The following is a 25,985-nucleotide window of genomic DNA, read 5'->3' as shown; positions in this document are numbered from 1 at the left end:
TTGCAGCTCTGGCTCACTGCCCTGGAACGAGCATATGGCAGTGTGGGAGGAATCACTTTCTCCCTCACTCAGCATTTTACCAGCCTGTAGTGTGGGAACTGTGACTCTTTCAGCAGCAGTGATAAGAGTAGCTTCTGTTCTTCCCTCTGTGCTCACAATCACTCCCTCTCTGCCAGTAAGTTGATGAGATGGGAGGACAGGCTTGGGCACCCTCCCTCTCTCTGCTGTCAGGGTTGCCCTGTCTGCAGGGAGCCTGCATTCCTCTCTTCCTCAGTGAGGCAAAGGGAAAAGACCTAGGTTTGGAGGGCAAAGTTCATCTTCAAGCAAAAGTATTAAGAGCCCACCCGTGGATGCAGATTCAAGCTATGTTTCCAATGCAGTCTTTCAGCACTAAAGCTGGTGGCTCTTTGTGTTCCCATTGAGGGAACTGATATTTGAAACAGGCGGCAAGGGATAGACAAATTGATTCAGGGGAGAGAAACCACTCAGGAGAAGAAGGTGGCAGGAACAAAGTGGGAGAGGTACCCAGAGAAGAGTGCTAGTGAACAAAGCTGAAAGGAGAGGCTAGGGAAGACCACAGAGGGCCTTGGATGCCAAGCTGGGGAATTTGAGCTTTATCGACAGATAGATGGGGAACCATTAATATTTATGTCAAGACATGACAAATATTAGAATTGTGAGAGTTTAAAAGCTTGGCTTTATAGGATTTTTTAAATTTAAAATTTTTTAAATTTTAGGATTTTTAGGATTTCAAATTCTAAAAGATAATGCTGCACTCAATATGCCAGCAAATTTAGAAAACTCAACAGTGGTCACAGGACTGGACAAGGTCAGTTTTCATTCCACTCCCAAAGAAAGACAATGCCAAAGAATGTTCAAACTACTGCATGATTGCACTCATCTCACACACTGGCAAAGTAATACTCAAAATTCTCCAAGCAAGGCTTCAGTAGTACATGAACTGTGAACTTCCAGATGTTCAAGCTGGATTTAGAAAAGACAGAGGAACCAGAGATCAAATTGCCAACATCCATTGGATCATAGAAAAGCAAGAGAGTTCCAGAAAAACATCTACTTCTGCTTTATTGATTACACCAAAGTGTTTGACTGTGTGGGTTACAACAAACTGTGGAAAATTCTTCAACAGATGGGAACATCAGACCACCTGACCTGCCTCCTGAGAAATCTGTATGCAGGTCAAGAAGCAACAGTTAGAACCAGACATGGAACAACAGACTGGTCCTAAATTGGGAAGGAGTATGTCAAGGCTGTATATTGCCACCCTGCTTATTTAACTTATATATAGAGTACATCATGTGAAATGCTGGGCTGGATGAAGCACAAGCTGGAATCAAGATTGCCAGGAGAAATATCAATAACCCCACATAGGCAGATGACACACCACCCTTATGGCAAAAAGTGAAGAAGAGCTGAAGAGCCTCTTGATGAAAGTGAAAGAGGAGAGTGAAAAAGCTGGCTTAAAACTCAACATTCAAAAAACTAAGATCATGGCATCTGGCCCCATCACTTCATGGCAAGTAGATGGAGAAACAATGGAAACAGTGACAGACTTTATTTTCTTGGTCTCCAAAATCACTGCCGATGGTGACTGCAGCCATGAAATTAAAAGACGCTTGCTCTTTGGAAAGAAAGTTATGACCAACCTAGACAGCATATTAAAAAGCAGAGACATTACTTGCCGACAAGTCCATCTTGTCAAAGCTGTGGTTTTTCCAGTGGTCATGTATGGATGTGAGAGTTGGACTATAAAGAAAGCTGAGTGCTGAAGAATTGATGCTTTTGAACTGTGGTATTGGAGAAGACTCTTGAGAGTCCCTTGGACTGCAAAGAGATCTAACCAGTCAATCCTAAAGGAAATCAGTCCTGAATATTAATTGGAAGGACTGATGCTGAAGCTGAAACTCCAATACTTTGGCCACCTGATGTGAAGACCTGACTCATTGGAAAAGACCTTGATGCTGGGAATGATTGTAGGCAGGAGGAGAAGGGGATGACAGAGGGTGAGATGGTTGGATGGCATCACTGACTCGATGGACAAGAGTTTGAGCAAGCTCCGGGAGATGGTGATAGATGGGGAAACTTGGCATGCTGCGGTTCATGGGGTTGCAAAGAGTCGAACACAACTGAGCAACTGGACTGAACTGAACTGAAAAGCTCGGTTCCTGATTAGATGGGAAGAACATGGAAGAGTAAGGTGTCATGAGGACCTCTCGAGTTTCAAATTTGACTGCTTGGAAGATGTGGTGGCATTCTGAGATGTCAGATCCTTCACAAGCATGCTGTCCCTGCTCCCTTCTTGGCATGGTTGACACAGGATAGAGAAAACCCAGGCTCTAGGAACTTGTTTGATGCCATGCAGTGGGCAAGTATCTGAGCAGGGCCCACAGATTGGCTTCCATGGCTTCCAGACTGGCATCTGCCATGTGCCAGGACCTGTGCTGAGAATGTAGAGATCAATGACATGCTGTCCCTGTCTTCACAGGCCTTACTCTCCATTTGGACAGATACATGAAGAAACATAGGCATGGGATCTGTACTGTTGCAACTGATGTCAACCACTGCATAAAATTGGGGCACAATTTAAAATCTGGTTGCCCAAGAGTATACTTTCCTGATTAGCAATTAGTCTGAGACCTCTGTCTTGAGGTCCTCTCAAGCTCCTTGAACTGTACGGTAATCCTGGTGATATACTCAGTCTAAATTGAATTGTCCTCTTTCCAGTGCCAGGTGCAGAGAGCTGCATCCCAGGGGCCCAGCGCTGCTGTGACTTTCTGTGGCTTCTCACAGCTGACAGTGCCCTGCAGAACCCACAGGCTCTTGTCCTCTGCTCCTCAGGCCCCTGCCAGAAAACAGTGTGACCCCAGACTTAGTCTTCAAACCTTCATGCTTATGGATCAAGCTCATACACTGCCATTGTTACCAGAAGTAGAAACTGCCCAAGGATCTCAAAGAAGTTCTGCACCACTTACATAATTTTCCCAAACTAGTCCTCTCTTGGGCACTTCTGTGTCCTTGATTTGGGGCTAGGTTACTCATGTGGACACCTGTTTATGATAATCTTAATATAATTCTATTTTAGGGACCTAGATTTTGTAGGCTATGAGTCCAGCCACAGATCTTCCTATTGCTGCATCTTGGGGAGTAGACATTTAGCTGTTCACTGATCTCTTTCTTCCCAAGAGGTGCTGCCTTGTTATGTAAACTGAACATCTGCCCCAGAAATGAAAGGGTAAAGCAAATTTTGCTAAACAACTAAAACAAAACAACTCCCCACCCAAATACAGGTTTTGTTATATTCTGATCTCTAAAGCAGTGAAATCCTCTGGCTTCATCTTTGCAAATTCCTCCAGTGACCCTGGGCCCCAAGATCAATTTTACAAGGATAGAACCTCATAAGGGAAACAAGGTTAGTAATGAGAGTGAGTGATGAGATCTTTCCAGGGTGGGTGTGTGAAGTGAAGAGAGACAAAGGAGAAAGGCTTTAGAAAAGTGAGGCCTCAGCAAGGACTCCTCATCCCCAACACTGTATCATGGAAGATGTTAAGCATACAGAAAAGCTGAAAGAATATTCAGTGAACACTCCACCAACCCCCTAGATTCTCACCATGTATTATACTTGTTTCATTACAAACCCATCCATTCATCTCTGCATCCATCCATCAATTAGCTTGACTGATTAACAGCTTTGCTGTTAATTTTATTTATACCATAAAGCCTCCTCCATTGTAAGTGTGCAATTCAGTGATTTTTGTAAGTTTAAGCAGTTGTGAAATTCTCTCTACAAGTCCATTTAGAACACTTCCACCAGCCCCTGGGGTCCCAGTACACTGTCTATGACTACTCCTTCTCTTGGGACAAGGTAGGCACCAGTCTGCTTTCTGCCTCTATGGGTTTGCCTTTTCTGGAAATTTCAGGTAAGAGGGTAGACCACAGAAGTAAGAAGAACTACAGTCCTACAGCCTTCAGAATGGAAACCATAATCACAGACAGTTAAACAAAATGAAAAAGCAGAGGATGATGTCCTAGATGAAGGAATAAAATAAAATCCCAGAAAAGCAATGAAATGAAATGGAGATAAGCAACCTTCCTGGAAAAGAATTCATAATAATGGTAGTGACTATGATCCAGGATGTTGGAAATTTCGGGTAAACAGAGCCATGCAATACATGGTCTTGTATGTCTGGCTTCTTTCATTTAGCATAATGTTGTTGAGGCTCATTCTTGTTACATATGACAGTAGTTTGTTTCTTCTGACTGCTGAATTGTATTTCATTGGGTGGATATACCGCATTTCATTTATACAGTGTCTGGTTGATGGACACTTGGATTGTTTCCAGTTTGAGGCTATTATGAATCATGCTACTGTGACCCTTCCTGTGCAAGCTTTTGTGTGGATACGTGTTTTCTTTGCAAGATTTTAAAGGCTAAGTAGCAGCTGACTAGATTGTTACAACTGGAGGAAAATATTCTTGGTGGGATGCACAATATGTGCAAAAGCTCAGAAAGTTAAAGTGCCTGGTATACACAGAGAATGATGGTAGTTCAGTATTGTAGGGAAAGAAAAACAACTCTCTCTTCCTCTGCCCATCTTGGGTTCATTGCCTGGGACCCTGGAAATTAGACTGACAGAAGACAGATTAAGGAGACAAAAGACAACTTATTAATGTTTTAATCATGCCCGCATGTAGGAGAACTCAGTGATGAGTAACTCAAAGGGATGGTTAGAACTTGGACTTATATAGCATCTTGACAGGGGACAATAAGTTTGTAGAGAAGTGCTAAGACAAAGAAACAAGGGTTTAGCCCTTTGAAGGCAGAAACTGTGGGAAGGTAAATAGATGGAGGAAACTAATAGAAGATAAAGCTTGTGTTAGCAAGATTTTTTATGTAGATTCCTCGAGTGTCATCTCTGGGCTGATAAGAGTCTAGAGTTGTCTCCAGTGATTAAGAATCATCCTGCTTTTCATGGTAGAGAAGGGGAGGCCAGAGAGTTTACCTTGTGTCTGGTTTTTAAATTTTTTTGTTTGTTTGTTTATTTACTTTTGGCTGTGCTGGGTCTTCACTGCTGTGTGCAGGTCTCTAGTTGTGGCGAGTAGGGACTACACTCTAGCTGCTATGTGTGGGCTTCTCATTGTGGTGGCTTCTCTTTTTGCAGAGCACAGAGTCTAGGATGCATGTGGGCTCAGTAATTGCACCTCCTGGGCTCTGGAGCCTGTGGGCTTCAGGGTTTGTGACACATGGGCTTAATTGTTCCGTGGCATGTGGAATCCTCTCAGACCAGGGATTGAACCTGTGTCTCCTGGGTTTACAGGCAGTCTCCCAACCAGTGGACCACCAGGGAAGTCTGTGTCTGCTTTTTAAAAATTACCTTCGGCGCAAAATAATCCTTATGGCAGAGTTGCATGTTTTGGGGTGGTATGCTTTGAACCCCTTCAGTATCATGGGGATAGAGAGGTAGGGAGGGGCTAGATCACAAAGCCTATGCTGGGGAAGGAGAGGTGTTGTATTGTGTTTTGAAGGCTCCAAGAAATCTCGGAGGAGTTTTGAAGGAATTCCCATGGTCAAGTGTGCTTTGTAGAAAGATCATCGGCTTGGAGCCCAGTATATAAGTCAATTAGAAAGGTATTGTAATCGATAGGTGAGACATTTAACCTGGTCTTGATTCAGGGTGGGGGTGATTGGCGGTGAAATGGATTGAGAATCTGTGTATGTGTGTCCTTGGGGGACAGACATGCTGTGTTGTGGGGGCAGCCAAGTGATTCGACCTTGCCTGCAGCCCCATAAACACCCGTTCTCCAGAGAGCAGGCAGGAGCAGCCCCCAGCTCTCCTCACCTACCCGTGTGTGGCTCTCAAGGTTAGCGCCATGGGGGTCAGCACTGTTTAAATGTTGATTACAGAGACGGTGGGAGCCGCTCAGATTTCTAATTAAGATTAAAGAATGTACCCGGCTTATAAATGGTTCTCAGGAATGTATAATTTGATTAGCCTGTTTTCTCCGGGCGCTTTAATTTCTGGATTAGTGAACGTGGCCTCTGACTACAGGTGGGGCCGTTTGCTCACCACACACAAAATCTGGGACCTTGTAGCACATTTGAATGGCAGGGGGGTAGGACAAGAGAAGAGTGAGCCTTGGCCAGAGTGGTCCTTCTCCTGTTGTTTCTTCTCTTCCTCTTCACTTCTGGACAAGAATAAAGATTCCCAACTCGGGATCAAAAAGTGCCCAAATACTGGCTATAAAATAAATGCAGTCACCTGGATCTCATTTACATTTATTTACTTCTATCCAAAGGCACAGGAGGCGGGTCCTCTTCCCTTTTCCCATTTTGAGCCCAGCCAGCTAATTCCTCGGTGAAGGCAATGGCACCCCACTCCAGTACTCTTGCCTGGAAAATACCATGGTCAGAGGAGCCTGGTAGGCTGCAGTCCATGGGGTCACTAAGAGCTGGACACGACTGAGTGACTTCACTTTCACTTTTCACTTTCCTGCATTGGAGAAGGAAATGGCAACCCACTCCAGCATTCTTGCCTGGAGAATCCCAGGGACAGGGGAGCCTGGTGGGCTGCCGTCTGTGGGGTCGCACAGAGTCGGACACGACTGAAGCGACTTAGCAGCAGCAGCTAATTCCTGGCAGGGCCCAGCCTGTGGGGCTCCATCTCTTTAAGGAGCATTGCCCCAGTGTCAATCATGATCACCATGGTAACTCTAGGGCTGATTCAGAGGCTATCTGCTTCCACAGGGCCCTGGGCGCTGCAGGCTCTGGCTGCCCCCGGAGTCATATCTGCTGGTGGAAGCATCCTAGGCTCTGCCCTGTCATCACCTTCCCTCCTCATATCCTTTATCCTCCTGGCCAGGCTGCGCTCCAACTTTTATGACCCCTGGCACTCTTGCTTTCATGGGTCTCTTCCTTCATTAAAAAGAAATAAAAAACCATTCTATTTTACAACTGTATTGGTATAAAGATGAAAAAATTGATATTATGTGTTAGAACATTTTATTCTGAAAGTTCATTTGTTCTCTTCTGATTTTAAAAGAAATTAAAACATTTCCTCCGGCCCCTGAAAGTATAATGGGCTCTGTGCCCCCTGAGACTAATGGATAAGGCAGCCCTCTCAATAACCACCCCCCGCCCCCGCCGCCCCCAACCAGAGCTCTTGACTGCACACCTCCTCACTCACTGACCCACCGACCTAGTGACAGATCTCCGGGTCGGGGTTGGGCGGTTGGGGGGCGGGGGGCGTCCAGTGGACCTAGCGCTGCTCCTTCCTGCAGAAGTTCTCAGAGGAAACTTGTGTTAGCTCTGGGCATCGCTCCCGCCATGTCCCTAGCCTCTGCTTGGCCCGTCTTCAGCGCAGCTTCTGACACCCAAACCACTCCCATAGAGGGGAGCCGAAGCTTTCCCATCCCCCAACCAGGCCTGATCCCCCCACTGCCCACCCTCCTGTCTTTCTTCTTGCGTCAAGCTCTCTGGAGGGTCTGGGAAAGGGATTAAAGCTCAGAGGGGTGGGAGCTGCGGACGGCGGTGGTTGACGCGATCGGGGTCTCGGGTCCTGACCAATCTGTTCCTTCAGAGCAATCTGGCAAAGGGGTCTTTCCCGGCTCCCCGCGCTGCTCAGGAAGCGTGTTGGGAAGAGGCTAACGATAATTAACACTTCGGGCGCGTTTTGTCTTCGAAGTGCTTTACAAACACGACCTAATTAGCCCGCGGGGAGGAGCGGCGCCACCGAAACGCTTGCTTTATTATTCATTTCTATAGTCTGGAGCGCGCAGCCTTGGCGCGCGAGTGTTGTCGGGGAGGATACCCAGGTTGGGATGCCTCCTCCCAGCGCCTCCGGGCGCTCCGTGGGCAGGGCCCTGCAGACAGGCCAAGTCTAACTTGGCACAGGTCAGCCTCTTCGCAAGCATCTCATTTAGTCTCCCTGGCAGTCCAGAGAAATGCGTAGGCTCTGGGGCTCAGCGAGGTTAAGTAACACGTCCAAGACCACACAGCCTACACGGAGGCGCTGAAACTCAAACCAGGCCCTGAACCACAAAGGGCCAGACCTTCGTCCCCTCTCCCCGGGCACCTAGCGGGCCGGGCGCAGCGAGATTCTGGGAATCCCGCCTGGCTCGCAGCATACCCGCGCAGCGGAGAAAGCCGGCGGAGGCTGGCGACTGCGGGCGGCTGGCGGCAGTGCGCGAGCTCCCCGACCGGCCGAAACTGTTGCCAGCGCAAAGCTCCCCGCTACACCTGAGCCGGGGACAGATGTGCATCAATATTTATTTGGAACTCCCAGGAAACCTGGATGAAGTGTAATTATCTCAGCTCAATCAGCTCGGATTAGCATAACATCAAGTCACCCATCAGACGGAGGGTTTGATTTCGGGGATCAAAGCGCCGCGCTGTAGCCGCTGATTAATCGGGGAGAGGAGAGCTGAGAGAAGAAAGCTGCGCGGGCTCCGCAAGCCACAGCTGCGCCGCTTTGATGCGCCGATTGTGCCAAGTTCACTTTCCCTGCGCGTTAGGCACCCGCCCTCCCCTCTCCCTGGATCCGCTGCACCCGCCGCCGAGTCCCTGGGTTTTAGCGCCGTTTCCTGGGTAGCAAGTCGCTAGCTTTAACGTAATTCACCGCCACCTTTCTCCGCGACAGCGCTAGGCTGTGCTGTGAAGCGGAGTGCTTGCCTGTCGATTTTCTGCTCTGGAGGCACAGAGAGCTGTGGGGCTTGCCCGCGCGGGACCCGGGCCGGACTCTGCCGAGGGACCGCCCTTCTCCTGGTATCTCTGCTCCGAGAGTGAGCCGTGAAGAGTGAGCCGTGAGCTGTCCTTCCGAGGCTGCCCTGAGGCTGAGCCGAGGAGTGAAATGCCGGCGTTCAAGGCCTTCCCCAGGCCAGCTCCAGCCAACCCTTTACACCTCGCCCGCCCCATCCCCTCCCGCAACAGAAAAATGCTGAGGTTTGCTTAGCTCGCCCCGCTTCCTTGATTCTGTACCTTTGTGCAGTCGGTTTCCCCGACTGGGATGCCCTTGTGCCCCTTTTCTTTTCTCTAACCAACTTTGACATCTTTAGCACAGCCCACGTGCCTCTTGCCCTGGTGAAAGCCTGTCCTTATGCTTCCAGTGGGTTCAGCCAGCGAGGGGAGCCAGTGTCCTGGCATCCTGGCATTGTGCTGTCATGATCTGATCTGACCCCCCTTCCCCAGCAGACCTGCACTGTGCTCTAGGATGGCCCAGGCCGCCCTATTCTGGGGGATGAGGATGGATGAATTTGATTGCTGATCCACACGGCTGCCCCTCCAACTTCAGGTCTCCTCCTTCCAATTTACACTAGCTCCCGCCATCCTCATCGAGTGGCTGAGGGCAGGAACCCTACCTTATCCACTCTTATGTCCCTCTGGATACAGTCCTTGCCTCAAAGCAGATGTGAATTCTAGCTCTTGCCCTTGGCTAACTCTCTGTCTCCTTAAACAAGTCACTTGACCTCCCAGGAACTCAGATCACCAAGGTGCCTGGGTTTGTGTGGCTGTAATGTTCTGTGTTCTGTGATCTTCCGTCATAAACCCTGTCCAGTGAAGCCACTCCTAGGGGGCAGTACCCCATTCGGTGTAGGGAATCCTAGAATCTTAGGGTTGAAGGGAGGCTCGTGACCCCTTCCTCATCCTTCTGACAAGCCTTCATCCTTTGCTAGAGAAGATGGGAGAGCAGAATTCGGTACTGAAGGTCTGCCCTGGCACTGGTCCACATGGGAGCTTGGCCAGCATGGTGGGGACAGGGGACTGGAGGACCCATGTGGCCATTCTTCAGGCTCTCTCTAGCTGATAGGATGAAGGCATCAGCCATGGCGTCACCTAGGGTGTCTGAACACCAGGATTCTCCTGGCTAAAAGCCTGGAGAGCAATGGAGACCCAGGTAGGTTTCAAAGCTGGGACATGTATGTATCCATTGGCATTCTTCTCTGGAATGCAAGTTCATGAGGGCGGGGACTGTCTCTAGTTTATTCCCTACTATGTCCTACAATCAAAGCTCAGTGCCTGACATGTAGTAGGTGCTCAATAATTAGATGTAGAAGAGATAAAAGAAGAAAGAACTGGAAGAGGAATAAAGGAAGGAGGGAAAGAAGGAAGGATTAAAGGTTTGCAACCCCCAGTAGGGGGCTGAGTCTTGAGAGTGGGTGGGCATGTGCCCAGTATACTGACAGAAAGACGATTTATCTCCATTTCAAATCTCTGCTATGCAACATCGTGGATTTTTCTTTCCCCTTTAATTAAGAACTAAATATAGATCTTAATTAAGACACTGATGAATTTAATTTAGAGTGGCATTAGGGCCTTAACTTGCACAGCGCAATGCCATGTTTGTATAATGTGGGATATAAGCTAAATGAGTGCTTGTTTGTTACCACCATAAATAATTCACTCGCAAATCCCTTTTGAAGTATCACTCACACTAACCCGCCCCCCTCTAGAGGATGCCCTGGGCTGCCCACTGTCTAGCCCCTCTTCATTTGTCTACATCACAAGAGCATCCTATCTTGTTCCCACCGAACTGGAATCCTCCTTTGTCCACTTTCGCTGCCTTGCCCATGTCCACCTTTGTTCACACCAGTCGCTCTGCTGGGAATGCCTTTCCCCCCTCTTTTTACTCTGTCAAGAGAATTCCTCCCCTTCCTTCAAGTTCCAGGGCAGGTATGTGGGTTTGATGAAACCCTCTCTGCTCTCTCCCTGTCTCCTGATCTCTAAGCACTTAAGTTGAGAGCACCAAACTCCACAGAGTTTTATTAATTCCAGCGTTTATGCTTCCATGCACTGTTATTGTTTCATTACCTCTTATCTCCATGGGTTGGATTTTGAGTGCCATGCACAGGTCCTGTGCCCAGTGGGGAGAAGCTGTGACTTTGGCTTTTATCCATGGACCAAAGAAGCCAAGTTCCCATGTCAATCCTGGATGCCAGGAGATATGTTGGGACCTGGGAGACCCTTATGATTTCTGCAGTGGGTCAGGGCACAGCAAGGGCTGGTGGTCCAGTGTGTGTTGTGTGGAGGGGCAGACCGTGAAATGGACCCATGGTTTATAGACTCCAGTCTGATGCCAAGAGAGGAAGTATAACATAAAGATTAAATATAGCCTTAAGATTGTTGCTCTAGAGTCTGGTAGTCTGGGGGCCAGACTCAGTTATTTCATCTGTAAAATAGGGTTGTTGTGAGGTTAAATGAGGTTTTTCTCTCAGTGCAATACATAACACCTGGTAAACACTTAGTAAAAGGTACTGATGTTGATGATGGTGTTTGGTGGACATGCTCACCTGGTTGGAGACTGGGCAGCTTGCAGTCAAATGGAGGGGCAGAATGTATCATTCATACTTTGTATATAGAAAAAAACTGGGGTATGGGGGGGTGATTGACCTCTTCAGGAACTCCACGCTTTTGGTCCATGTTGTCTGTGGTTCAGGACCCTTTCTCTACCCTCTGTGCTCCTCACTGGGGAAGTGAGGGCATGGGATGGAGTAGCAGCTGACCCCACATACTCCTTTCAGTAACAGTTTCACCCCCCACCCCCACCCCGGTAGTCTTGGATGAGAGCTCCCTGGTTCTTCCTCCTCTATTTCCTTACCTTGCATTGGTAAAACTTCACCACAGGTATCTGGAGAGTGGGGATCTTGTTTTTTAAGCACAAGCCCCCATGGTGCCAGGCACATTGCTCGGTCATGTGGCCAGTGGTAACCATCTGTGAGTTGAAGAACAAAGCCATTTTCCAGAACCCAGCACCCTGCTACAGCACTGCTGTTTCAGGATCCAAACAAAAAGTGCATCTTCTGAAATCTGCAGATTCAGTTGCCTTCTCTCGACTCCTTGACAGCACTGTCTTAAACACTATGAGGCTCTAGCCCAGTGTTTATCATCTTTGGCACTACTGACATTTTGGGTCAGATAACTCTTTGTTGTGGGGGCTGTCCCACACACTGTAGGAATTTTAGCAGCATTCCTGGCCTCTACCCACTAGATACCAGTAACAACACCCGCCCCTCAAATGCCCCCAGTTGTGACAACCGCAAACATCTCCATACACTGGGAGTCAAACTGCCCCTAGTTGGGGACCGTTCTTTATACTAAGCACAGGCCATTTGCATTATCCTATGTATCTACCTGCTGAAGTTGTGATACAGATATTAGTCTAAGACTCATTCTGTAGATGAGGAAACAGATTGAGTAGGGATTGTGGAATCAGGCATATTGTCCTTTGGAATCTGGACCCTCGCTTGACCTACTTTTAGCTTCTGTTTCTCACCTTTAGTGTGTTGACAATCATACCTCACTCTTAGGGTGATTGTCAAGTTCTTAGCACAGTGCTTGACACTTAGTAAATGATTGATAAATGTTAGCAAATATTCTCTGCTAGATGCACGTTCAGACAAACACACTTTCTAAAGATTTACAATGTATAGTTGATTTACCATGTTGTATTAGTTTTAGGTGTATTGCAAAGTGATATATACACATATATTTATATCTATTCTTTTTCGATTCTTTTCCACTATAGGTTATTATAAGATATTGAATATAGTTCCCTGTGCTTTACAGTAGGTCCTTGTTGTTTATTATATATAGTGTGTAAGTCGTGTGTATCTTTTAAAAAATATTTATTTATTTGGCTGCTCTGGGTCTTAGTTGCGGTATGCAGGATCTTGGATCTTCATGGCAGTATGCAGGAGGATCTTTAGTTGTGTCATGCTAACTCCTCGCTGCAGTGTGTGGATCTAGTTTCCTGACCAGGGGTCTAACCCAAGCCCCATGCATTAGAACATGGAGTCTTAGCCACTGGGCTACCAAGGAGGTCCCAGTAGTGTGTATCTTCAACAAATATTTTTAATGCCAGTAATAGTAACCGTTCATATTTGTGGAGTACTCATAATATTCAAGATACTGTTTAGATGTAGTAACTCATTTGACCCTCGTAGGAATCCTATATGCTAAATGTGTTTCTTGTTATTCTGACAAGGAACAGAAGTGCAGAGAGTTAAATAACCTACTAGAAACATGAGAATGGGGTTGGAACCCTAGACCACGCTCTGTATTACACACCATGCCGTGGCACCAAGCTCTTAATAGGAGCTTTCACATTCGTTTCATTTGTGAGCCCATTTCCAGAGATAACTTTTTCTAGGATCGCACTATCCAGCTTGTGGCTTTTAAGTAATTAGAATTACTTAAAATGTAGAATCCAGTCCCTTGGTCACACTTGCCACACTTCAAGTACTCAATAGCCCAGGGTAGTTGGTGGCTAGGCAGTGGGGCAGCTCAGACATAGAGCATCCCCATCATTGCAGAGAATCCTGCTAGACAGCACTGCTCTGTGATGTGGGAAATGGATTTCTTCCCCTTATGAGTTTTTGGATGTCTCTTTAGATAATTGATGGCATTCAATCAACTCTGTGCCCTGAATTGTACAACCTCTAGAGTATTCTGTTCATTTTACATTTATTTAGACCCTACTATGTATCTGGAACCATATTTGGGACTGAAGATATAAAGATAAATATGGTCCCTGTTCATAAGTGTAGTTTGTAATAGCATTAGATTGTTAACGTGCAGAGCTTCATGCTGTGTTTGTAGCATGTGATCTAGGAACTAAATGGATGTGGGAGACACTGAATTTGTGCAAGAGCCAAATGTCAGGAGAGGCAGGGTGGGAGGTTGGGTTAGAGGAGGGACCCTGGGGACTTTCCCTGAAGGATGCTTGTAGTCCTTGAGCAGGCAGAGCCGGATAGTATTTTCCAGGATCTGGAGTTGCTCAAATAGTTCTTTGGCTGGATTTCTGCTATAAAACCTGGCAGCGAGGAGAGTCGCGCTATTAGGGCAAGTGGGCATAATTTAAAGGAGATTTTGTCGGTTGGTGAAGAAGTTACCTTCCAGGCGAACCCGTAGTTGAGCACAGTGAGTGGGGTTGGAAGGGCAGAGATGGAAAATATGAGGGTGTCATTTCTGCCTCCACCTCCGGGGACCCCAGCGTCCTTCTTCCCACCTTCCAAGCTGAGTCCCTCCTCCCACCTCCCCGGGGCTCTCGACCCCCACTCAGCACCCCGTCAGCTGATCTTGCCCAATTGCCCATCTTCCTGCTCTAATTCAGCACTCCCCTAGCTCAGAAATTGCTTGGTGATATTGGGAACAATGAGGCCTGACTCTGTTAGTTCAGAGCAAAATGGGTTTTTTAAAGAGTATTGCATTCTTGGTGATGTATGGACAAGTCGGGAGAGCAGGAGGAGAGCTGGGGGGGGAGGGAGAGGTGAGCTGGGACTCCAGAGAGGCTGCGGGGAGGGGCACGCGCTGCTACTGCTGACGCCAGGCCTGTGGTCCTGCTGAGCCAGGTGCTGGCTGAGCCGGGCTTGAGGACAACCCTGGGTATTCGCTGAGAGGGTGCAGCCATCAGGGCTGCCAAGGAGCCAGGCGCTGTGGAGAGCTTATTCCTTCTTGGGGACAAGAGAGGGGTCAAATGTAGCTTTATCTCATCCTTCATCTCGCATTGAGTGAGGCTGGGACATGGGCAGGAGTGAGGAGGTTTGCATGGGGCCTCAACGAGACCCAGAAACAACTGACTTGCCTACTGGGGCCACACAGCATGTTAGTGGCATGTTACTGGCACTGTCCTAGAACCCAGGGCTATGTGTGTGTCCCCAGGGGGAGGGGACAGTTTAGTCTTTTTCTGCGTGGGCAGTGTTCCATGGTATGCGTGTTCCATTAGTTAGCCACCTGATAATAGACGATTGGGTTGTTTCCAGATTTGCCGGCTATTATTGTTATTAATTAACAGACTTAATTGTTTAGAGTGGTTTTAGATTTACAGGAAAATTGAGTTGAAAGTACAGACAGTTCCCATATACTTCCTTCTCACCCAGTTACCTGTATTATTAGCATAATGCATTAGTGTGGGCCATTTGTTACAATTAATGAACCAATATAGATACATTATTATTATTAACTAAAGTTCACAGTTTACAGTAAGGTTCACCTTTGGCTTTGAACCTTCTCCGGGTTTTGGCAAATGTATGTCAGCATCATATAGAATAGCTTCAGTGTCCTAAAAATCCCTGTGCTCTCTCTATACATCCCTCCCTTCCTCCTGGCCTCTGCCAACCGTTGATCTTTTAACTGTTCTCACAGTTTTTCCAGAGCTCTTTTATTTACTTCTCTCTAGAACTTTCTGGAAGTCTCCCTTCTTGGCTCTCTAGACCCAACCATACTCAGTCATAGAGATTTCTTGGGATGCAGTGTTCCTGGTGAACTGGTTTGAGGGTGTGTGGGCAGCCTACATACGAGTTTGATTTGCTTTCTTTTAAAGACCAACTATTGCTGGAACTGGGCTTCCCAGGTGGCCCTAGTGGTAAAGAACCCGCCTGCCAATGCAGGAGACATAAGAGATGCACGTGAGTTCAAGAAGATCCCTTGGAGGAAGGCATGGCAATCCACTCTTGGAGAATCCAATGGACAGAGAAACTTGGTGGGCTACAGTCCACAGGATCACAAAGAGTCGGACACGACTAAGTGACTGAGCACGCACGCACATTGCTGGAACCGGCTGATCTAGCCCCATGCTACTGGTTCAGCTGTGGCCTCAAGGGAGCTTGGTGCTCCAGACCCTGTTTGGGGGTGAGGGACGCAGGGGAGGCAAGTGGGCGGCCCTGTCAACTGAGAGCTCAGCTCTGGGGCCTTTTCCAACCCCGAGGCTCTCGGAGACCCCAAGCACTCCGCTCCTTCACAACCTAGCTTAGAAGCCAGCTGCCTGGGCCTTCTCTCTTCCAGTGCCTCTGGCTCAGCCTGGGGCTGTCTCCTGGCTTGCAGGCTCCTCCTCTAATCCCACTTTCATTTCTAAACAGACAGGAAAAAAGCAATTGATTTTTGGATATTACATATGCTGGGTGAGGGAAACTTTTCATAAGGAAAAGAGCAGAGGGAGGGGTCTGAAGATCTTAAAGTCAAAACTACAAAAAGCCCACCATTTCTAACTCAGATGGAAACAGCTACAAAGGACTTCCCTGGTGGCTCAGATGGTAAAGCATCTGCCTACAGTGTGGGAGACCTGGGTTCAATCCTTGGGTCGGGAAGATCTCCTGGAGAAGGAAATGGCAACCCACTCCAGTATTTCTGCCTGGAAAATCCCATGGACGGAGGAGCCTGGTGGACTACAGTTCATGGGGTCACAAAGAGTCAGACACGACTGAGTGACTTCACTCACAAAGCTGATAGTGCTGGTGGCCTCAGGCCCTTGAGAGAAGCCTGGCTCAGCCATCCAGGACTCTTTGATGTCCCACTGGAGGCTGTGCCTGGGCAAGTCTGTCCTCTCCTTCCTAGTGGGGCTCCTAAGGTCATCCTTTCTGTTCCCCAGCCATCCTGCACCTCCACAGCCACACTGAATTTGGTTCTCAAACCACCCTTGGCAGCAGGCTGGGACTTCAGACCGTCTAGGACACACAGGATGTGAGAGTGGGAGAGTGGGAGAGGACCACAGGAATTAAAGTCAGCTCCTCTCATCATACAGGTACAGGAGCTGGAGTGAGACCATGCTCTTGGTGCATAATGGAGGCTGTAGTTCAGGTATCCCAGCTCCCAGCAATGCCTACTCCATCGTCGTCAGGTGAGCTGGAGAAGGCATTGTGTTTGCAGAATATTATTTATTTATTTATTTTTTATTTATTTATTTGGCTGTGTCAAGTCTTAGTTGCAGCACACGGGATCTCTGTTGTGGCTTTCAGGCTTTTCTCTAGTTGTGGGGTGCCAGCTTAGTTGCTCTGTGGCATGTAGGATCTTAGTTCCCCATCCAGGGATCGAACCCACATGCCCTGCCTTAGAAGGTGGATTCTTAGCCACTCGACTTGCCAGGGAAGTCCCTGCAGCATGTTATTAAACTCTGTTTTTTCTGGAGCTTGGAGGCTGGAGTTGCTGGGAAGGCCCAGGTGAGGATTTCCAGCCCCTGCTCCTTAGAAGGATATAGATCTCTAGCCCTCCAAGGCCAGGACCTACACAGAGTCTTGGACAGGCTGGCCTTATCTCTTCTGGCCAGTCTAGAACTCTCACCCCATCTTCTACATGAAGGCTGGTACCTTCCGTGGGAACCACGGCAGAGAGCATGGGGAAAGAGTGCAGGCCTGGGAGTCAGGCTTTAAAAAAGCCATGAGGAAGAAGGAGAGGGTGGGACAAATGGAGAGAGGAGCGTGGAAACATATACACTACCATATGTAACATAGATAGGCAGTGGGAATTTGCTGCATGACTCAGGGAACTCAAACCAGGGCTCTGTGGTGGGATGGGGTGGGAGGTGGGAGGGAGGCCCCAGAGAGAGGGGGGACATATCTATACCTATGGCTGATCCATGTTAATGTAGAAACCAATGCAACATTGTAATTATCCTTCAATGAAAAATACATTTAAAAAGCCACGTGGGTTGTAGGAGTCAATGAAAAGTCATTACTTTGACATCTGGTCTCTTCCTCTCACCGGTTCTTTGGTTTCCTGGGTACTAAACAGCCATCATCCTCAGATTTTAAAACCCGTGGAGGCCACTGTCCCAGGCATCTTGCTTCCTTTCCACTCTGCCTTTGGTGGCCTCGCTAGAGACTTCTCCCTTGACGTTCCCTTTGGTTGTTTCTCAAATAGGACTTTGTGGAGGGGGCAACCAAGACTCATTTCACTGCCGGGCTCCTGGCTTGATCCTGCAGTGCCAGGCACAGGGGCAGCAGAGATGGAAACCATCCCTGACGGTGCCAGCTCCCTCACTGCCTTCTTCCATCGACAGCAATGTGTGTGTGTGTGGGGGGTGGTGCTTTCCTGTTAACCCTCCCCTCTGTCGGTGGGAATCCAGATCTGCTGTCTCCTTTGGCCTGGCTTAGGAACCCAACACTAGGCTTGGGTAGCTGCAGGTGTGTAGAGGAGATTCCAGTTTTGACCTGGGGGAGGGTGAAAGCTGTGGGGGAAATGGGTCCAGGAGCAAAGAGATAAGAAATATTTAAGACCAGGCAGTGTGACCCTATGGGGAAGCCCCCAGTGGCTCAGCAGTAAAGAATCCGCCTGTAGTGCAGGATACTCAGGTTTGATCCCTGGGTCAGGAAGATCCCCTGGAGGGGGTACGTGGCAACCCGTTCCAGTATTCTTACTGGGAAAATCCCATGGACAGAGGAGCCTGGCAGGCTACAGTTCATGCGGTCGCAAAGAGTTGGACATGGCTGAAGTTGACTGAGCACATTTTAGCACAATGTGACCCTATAGCTCTCCTCTTCCCCCAACTCTTTTTTGTTTTAATTTTTTAAGCCATGTCATTCAGCTTAGTTCCCTGACCAGGGATTGAACCCATGTCTCCTTCATTGGGAGCATGATGTCTTAACCACTGGACCACCAGGGAAGTCCCCTCTTCCCCTAACTCTTGGTTTATTCAAGTAACGGAAGACTAAGCCCCTGGGCCATGCATCTTGGGAGGGGAACCTGAGTGACTAGGGCAGAACCTGCAGTCTGAAGTGGGGAGCAGAGCAATGTCACCCTCCCACGTCACATCACAGGTAAGTGGTACCGTGAGAGAGGCCTCCGCCCTCCATCCCACCCCGCACACAGCCCACCAAGCAGGGCTTGGGGACAACCTCAGGAGCGGGTCCTCCTGGAGGATTTGACTTAGTGTGTATCTGGGCACCATCACAGGAGGGGTTTCTCTCCATCTGCCCAGGCATTTGCTGAGGCTTTTATGTTGCCTTCAGCCCCAAGCATGTTCTCAGGTGACTCGTGTGCTATTTACAGAACAGGCAAGTCTCTCTGCTTGCAACTTGTAAAGAGCTGGCGTTCAGACTCACAAGTCCCAGCTCTGCACTTGGAGGCAGGGATGGGGTGGGGGATCCTTTGTGGCTCCCCAGGATGGGAGTAAAAGTCCTGTGGAGTCATCCCAGGGGTTGGCCCTGCGAAGGGTGGGTCCCAGGACATAAAGCACGAGGGCTCCCCCAGACCCAGGACTGAGAGCCTGGATGCCCGCCCGGCGTTTCTGCATTCCCCGAGCAACCTGGGAGATGAAAGAGCACACAGACTGTCAACCCTCTGGCCCCTGGGCTTCTGAACTGAGGAAGTGGCTGAATAATGAATGAGGCCAGAGCACTTCAGAGAAGTGGCCCCGGGGACAGTGCCGGCAGGGGGAGGGGCATGGACAGATTTGGGGGGTGAGGGAAGGCGGCTGGTGGAGAGACACCAGGAGCCCTGATGAGGACTGTGGCTGCGGCTTCTGCTGCAGGTCAGAGCTGTGACTCACACAGAGGACAGTGGCCATGAGCGTGTGCACATGGATTGTGTCTCAAACCTCCAGCTGGTCACAATCTCACCTCCTGGTGCCATCCTGATCGTTCCCCCACCCTGAACCCCTCTCCCAAGAAAAGCTACCTGTGGGACTGGATGTAGGCTGGGTCCAGGGAGCCCTTCCTAAGATGAGAGCTGAAGGACAGAGGCTTTTTCTGGGCATCTGGAGAAGAGCCACATAAGCCAGGAGGGTGGCTGTGGTCCCCATGACTTCTGGCAGGTGCTGGACAACGGTGGCTCACACGGCCATCCCCAGAGGGGATGGAGGGCTCTCTGCAATTGCATCCCTGCCAGACACTTGATTGATGCTGGTGATGAGATGCTCTCTTCTCTAGAGGCTGCCATTCAGTTATGTGGGCACCCATGTGTGTGACCTGGGACTTCCCACCCCCTGCTGTCTCTGTCACCTCAAGGCTGTCCTCACACTTCCTGCATGGCCTATGAGGGGCAGTAACTCCCCAGACTCAGCCTGAAGGAATAAGGGCTGGAAAAGATGGCCTGGCAGCAAGGGTTTCAGAGAGCCAGCCTGGATCACTGCTGGCCTGGAAATATCTTAGAAAGTTCTTCAGTACACACAGGGGCAGGGATGTGGGGAGGCAGGGGGCAGACCCCTCCTCAAGGGAGCATGCAGAATCACTGAAGCTATCTTGACCCCCTCTCCGTGGGGGTTCTGCAGAAACCTCACGCACTCTGCTGCCAGGCCAGACCCCGCCTCCTCCACTTCTCCTCCCTGGGCTGAGCTCTGGGCTATGCTTCTGGCTGCCACCTGCCTCCCTGGGGTGGGGCCAGGCTCCAAGCTGCCTGTGTAGACCAGAGGCACCTGGGGGCAAAGCCGTGTTAGAACAACCCTTCATTCTTGGAGATTCCCTTCAACCCAAGGGAAGGGAACCACATCTCACCGCGTGTCACCACATCTCACAGCATATTTTGCTGTCGTTCATGTTTTATTAGTATAAGTGCCTTAAAAGCAGATCAGAGATTCAACTAATTTGCTCATTAGTAAAAGGAAATTAGCCATTTGAGATATGTTCTAATAAAATTAGCTTGGTGACAAATGCTTTGTTGCCATGTTTATTAGATTACCATACTCTGCATTTTAAAGGCCAGAGGGGTCCTCAGCAACTCTTCAGGGTATGCACAAAGCTTCTCTTTTCTTTGGTTTGGTTCTTCCTTTCGGGCCTTGGAGAATCTTTTTTTTTCCTTTCAAGGCTAATTGGGAAAAAGTGAAAGTGAAAGTCGCTCAGTCGTGTCTGACTTGCTGCGACCCCATGGACTATACAGTCCATGGAATTCTCCAGGCCAGAATACTAGAGTAGGTAGCCTTTCCCTTCTGCAGGGGATCTTCCCAACCCAGGGATCAGACCCAGGTCCTGCATTGCAGGCGGATTCTTTACCAGCTGAGCCACAGGGGAAGCCCAAAAATACTAGAGTGGGTTAGCCTATCCCTTCTCCAGGGGATCTTCCCAACCCAGGAATTGAACCGGGGTCTACCTGCATTGCAAGCGGATTCTTTACCAACTGAGCTATCAGGGAAGTCCCTAATTGGGAAGACTTGACCCAAATCTGTGTCCGTTCGCAACTCCCACAAGCCCCAAGGTCTCTCTGCCCTCCCCACTCTCCCTCTTCCCCAGGCTCTTGGCTTGTCTCTGCCTCCAGCCCCACCTCTGGGGTTTCTCTGCTGCTGGTCCTTTAAGGGAGCCCACCTCTCCCTGCTGAAACCCCTTCGGGCAAGACCAGCTACAGGCTGGAAGCCCGCAGTTGTCAGGAGGACCTTTTCTCTGTTCCTAGCTTGGAGCCTTCTGCCTTATTCTTCAGATTTAAGACCAGCCTGGTGACTGGTGTCAACCAGTCTTTCTTGTTCCTATTTCCCTGGAAGTGACCCGCTCCCATTAGTGAGATCTGCTGTCTCATCTGCTTCTCTCCTGCCCGAGCTTGTCTATCTGGTTCTCGGCTGGAGTGTGCATAGAAAATTCACGAATCATCCCATTATACACAAAGCTGCCTGGGGGGTCCCACATGCATCTGAAGCCAGGCAAGGGATGTGTGGACTGTGGGGGGATCTTAGCTGCCCAGGACTGTCTGATGTAGAAGCAGGTGCTCCCCAACATTGCCACAGCATTCTGCGGGATGCCCACACTTAGCAGCACTGCATTGAGGTGTCACTTTCACAGCCACTGTAAGCACTTGCTCTGCATTGGGGTCAGTCAGTCCTTATTGCCTTTTTTCTTGATCTTCTGGCTGACATGGGGAGGTAGATCACACTGCTCTTCCCACTTTTTATTTTTTTAGTTCATTGCATTTTACTTTTTAAAATTGGAGTATAATTGCTTTACAATGTTGTGTTAGTTTCTGCTGTACAATGAAGTGAATCAGTTATATGTGTACATATATCCCTTCCCTCTGGGACCTCCGTCCGACCCCCACCCCCATCCCACCCCTCTAGATCATTACAGAGCACTGAGCTGAACTCCCTGGGCTATACAGCAGCTTCCCACTAGCTGTCTATTTTACACATGGTAGTGTATGCATGTCAGTCCTCCTCTAGCAATTCATCCCACCCTCCCCTTCCCCGATGCTGTCCACACTTCCATTTTCTATGTCTGCACCTCTATTCCTGCCCTGCAAATACAGAGGAATGGATAAAGAAAATGTGATACGTATATACAGTAGAATATTCAGTTCAGTCCCATCACTTCAAGGCAAATAGAAGGGGAAACAATGAAAACAGTGACAGACTATTTTGGGGGCTCCAAAATCACTGCAGATGGTGACTGCAGCCATGAAATTAAAAGACGCTTGTTCCTTGGGAGAAAAGCTATGACTAACCTAGACAGCATATTAAAAAGCAGAGACATTACTTTGCCAACAAAGTAATGGTAAAGGTCCATCTAGTCAAAGCTATGTTTTTTTGCTATGCTGCAAAGAGTCGGACATGATGGAGTGAGTCGCTCCATCATATATATACATATGTTAATATATATATATATATATATACAACGTAGAAAAATGGTACAGATGAACCTAACCCCGTGGACTGCAGCACACCAGGCTTCCTTGTCCATCACCAACTCCCAGAGCTTGCTCAAACTCATGTCCATTGAGTCGGTGATGCCATCCAACCATCTCATCCTCTGTCATCCCCTTCTCCTCCTGCCTTCAATCTTTCCCAGCATCAGGGTCTTTTCCAATGATTGAGTTCTTTTCATCAGGTGGCCAAAGTATTGGAGCTTCAGCTTCAGCATCAGTCCTTCCAATGAATATTCAGGACTGATTTGCTTTAGGATTGACTGGTTTGATCTCCTTGCAGTCCAAGGGACTCTCAAGAGTCTTCTCCAACACCACAGTTGAAAAGTATCAATTCTTTGGCGCTCAGCTTTCTTTATGGTACAACTCTTACATTCTTACATGAATACTGAAAAGACCATACCTTGACTAGATGGACCTTTGTTGGCAAAGTAATGTCTCTGCTTTTTAATATGTTGTCTAGGTGGAATGTCTACAGTGGAATATTACTGAACCATAAAAAGGAACGAAATCAGGTCATTTGTAGAGATGTAGATGGACCTAAAGTCTGTCAAACAGGGTGAGATAAATCAGAAAGAGAAAAATATCATATGTTAATATATATATATGCATATATGTATACATTTATATATATATATACATTTATATATATATATATATATATATATGCAGTGTAGAAAAATGGTACAGATGAACCTAACTGCTATTCTCATTTTGATGATAGATGTGGAGACTGATGCTTGGAAAGTTTCCTGAGGTTAGTGTGCTTGTGAGCCTCAGAGTAAGGATGTGAAGCAGTCTTGTGTATCTCCAAAGCACCTGTCTCTAACCTCTGGGCTCTGCCATGTACTTGGGTAATTGCTGCCCATACTGGCATGGGGGGTCTGAGCTTCCTTTTGCGAGATCTACATGCCTCACAGGGGCTGGCTTGTATTGAGTGCCCCCAAACATTTTGAGTGAGCTGGTGGGTAGGGGAGGGGTGGTGAGATGGCCCCACCTCCTCCAAGGCCAGAGGCCTGTTGCAGGGGGACCTGGGCTGGTCTGGCTTTTGATCTCCCTTGCCAGCATCAGCCCCCGGCCAGCCTCTCCTGGCCCCTCCCCCTCCCTCGCGGATCCTCCTCTCCTGGTACAAATCACTGGCTTAGACAACAGCGATGGGTTTATCCCACAGGATGTGACTCTGAATATTAGAATGTCAGAAGCGGCTGCCTTTGCAATAAGTTGCTGTCAGAGAGGAAATAAAAGGGGAGTTGCAGTTATTTAATTTGGAGCATGCCGGCAACAGGCTGGGCCTGTGGACTTGCTGCTGTTTACCCAGCTGCTGGGGCACCAAACCCGGCAAGCCCCTGCCCTTGGTTTTTAGCCTCCTGCTGATCCCACCTTCCTCCAGCCCTCTCCCCTCCAGCCCGTATGTCCCACCTGGGTGCCCAGCACCCACCCAGCCTTTACTTGTGCCTCCTTCCACCTCTCAAACCCCAACTCTCATCATCTTCAGGTCCTTCCCAACTTTTTGTTTAAAAAAAGTATTTGTTTATTTTTGGCTGTGCTGGGTCTTTGCTGCTACTTGTAGGCTTTCTCTAGTTATGGTGAGTGAGGGCTGCTCTGTCGTGGCGCACGGGCTTCTCACTGCGGTGGCCTCTCATGTTGCGGAGCACTGGATCTTCCTGGACCAGGGATCGAACCCAAATCACCTGCGTTGGCAGGTGCGTTCTTAACCACTGGACCACCAGGGAAGCCCCCTTCCCAACCTTTTGTCCTCAGTGAGTCCTGAGGTTTCACCCCTTTCTCTCTCCTACTGCCCTGCCTTTCCTTCTTCTGGCACCTTTGTTATTTGTAATATGACTATTTATCTTTGCTATCAATAATAATGATCTTATTACTATTAATCAATATTATTGATGTTAATTATTTATGGGAATTATGGGGAAACAGTGGCTGACTTTATTTTTCTGGGCTCCAAAATCACTGCAGATGGTGACTGCAGCCATGAAATTAAAAGACGCTTACTCCTTGGAAGGAAAGTTATGACCAACCTAGATAGCATATTAAAAAGCAGAGACATTACTTTGCCAACAAAGGTCCATCTAGTCAAGGCTGTGGTTTTCCCAGTGGTCATGTATGGATGTGAGAGTTGGACTATAAAGAAAGATGAGTGCCAAAGAACTGATGCTTGTTACCATTTCCTTCTCCAGGGAATCTTCCTGACCCAGGGATTTGAACCTGGGTCTCCTACATCACAGGTACATTCTTCACCATCTGAGCCACCAGGGAAAAATGATTTCTCCTTTCTTTCAAGGATAAGGAAGTTGAAGCTTCAGTTCAGTTCAGTTCAGTCACTCAGTCGTGTCCGACTCTTGCGACCCCATGAACCGCAGCACGCCAGGCCTCCCTGTCCATCAGTAACTCCCTAAGTCCACCCAAACCCATGTCCATCGAGTAGGTGATTCCATCCAGCCATCTCATCCTCTGTCGTCCCCTTCTCCTCCTGCCCCCAATCCTTCCCAGCATTAGGGTCTTTTCCAATGAGTCAACTCTTCGCATCAGGTGGCCAAAGTATTGGAGTTTCAGCTTCAACATCATTCCTTCCAATGAACACCCAGGACTGATCTCCTTTAGGATGGACTGGTTGGATCTCCTTGCAGTCCAAGGGACTCTCAAGAGTCTTCTCCAACACCACAGTTCAAAAGCATCAATTCTTCGGCGCTCAGCTTTCTTTATAATCCAACTCTCGAAAGTCTAAACATCAAATCTTCTGATTCACATAAAAGAAGACATGAAAGGAGGCCAGTAATTGTGGTTCCACAGTCAGTCCCCAAGTGCCTTCCATGAGCTCCATTCTGGGGACGTGGGGATGAAAGAACCACAGCAGTGGTGCCCTGGAGTGCTGGGGATGTGCCCCTGAGCTCTTGTTCACAGGGCCCTGGGGCAGGGTGAGGAGGTCCAGAGGAGGCCGTGGGTGGGACACCTGAATGGTCACTATTTGACTCTGAATGGCTCTGCCTCCAAGGGCAGTTACATCTTCTTCCTTGGGTTTTGGCCCCAGTTGAGGGATGCAGGATGAGCAAAGGGCACTGGAGTGGGCGAGGGTCTCCAGGCTGATGTGGGAGCTTGTTTTGTGATGGAGAGATTTCCCCTCTTCTCAGAGCTGAGCTTTGCACATGGAGCATGTGCCCTACTGGTCCCAGCCCCTCAGGAGAGGAGTTGGGGGCAACTCTTTGGGGCAAGATCCCAAGAGAGAGGTAGAGAGGAGGGCAGGGCTTTGGAGTCAGTGCACAGGGCACAAATCCTGGCTCATCAGATGCATGGCTTCAAACTCTCTGCTCATCTGGCCTCCTCTTTTCAGGAGAGTTGGGAGGATGAACGGGAGCAGGAGTGGAGCTGAGAGGGAGGAACTCAGGGAGTGATGCTGACCCTCTAAAGGCCAGGCCCAGCTTGACTTCTGGCCAAGTTCAGGAAGGAGCCTGCTTGGCCTGGCGCTCAAGGTTGTGAATCAAGGGAGGCTGTAGGTCTTGGGAATCCTGCCCAGCTTTGCCCTCCACCCACCCCCAACCCCCACCCGGCCGTGAATCAATCAACACCTGGCAAGAGGCCCATCTCACAGTGAAAATAGGAGAGGGTACTGAAAGCTTGAGACACCTCTGTGCTCACCC

At 48.8% G+C, this 25,985-nt stretch overlaps 1 protein-coding gene across 2 annotated transcripts in view; it reads left to right on the top strand.

The window, feature by feature from the left end:
* The window catches only part of BUD13 (BUD13 spliceosome associated protein), a 310,128-nt gene that overhangs the window by 182,744 nt on the left and 101,399 nt on the right, over window positions 1–25,985 (top strand). The gene's annotated exons all lie outside the window — the stretch shown is intronic.

Source organism: Giraffa tippelskirchi, chromosome 11, assembly GCF_054371585.1.
Source record: "Giraffa tippelskirchi isolate mGirTip1 chromosome 11, T2T-mGirTip1v1.2.pri, whole genome shotgun sequence".
Lineage (NCBI taxonomy): Eukaryota > Metazoa > Chordata > Mammalia > Artiodactyla > Giraffidae > Giraffa > Giraffa tippelskirchi.
This window is presented reverse-complemented; position numbering and strand designations above follow the sequence as displayed.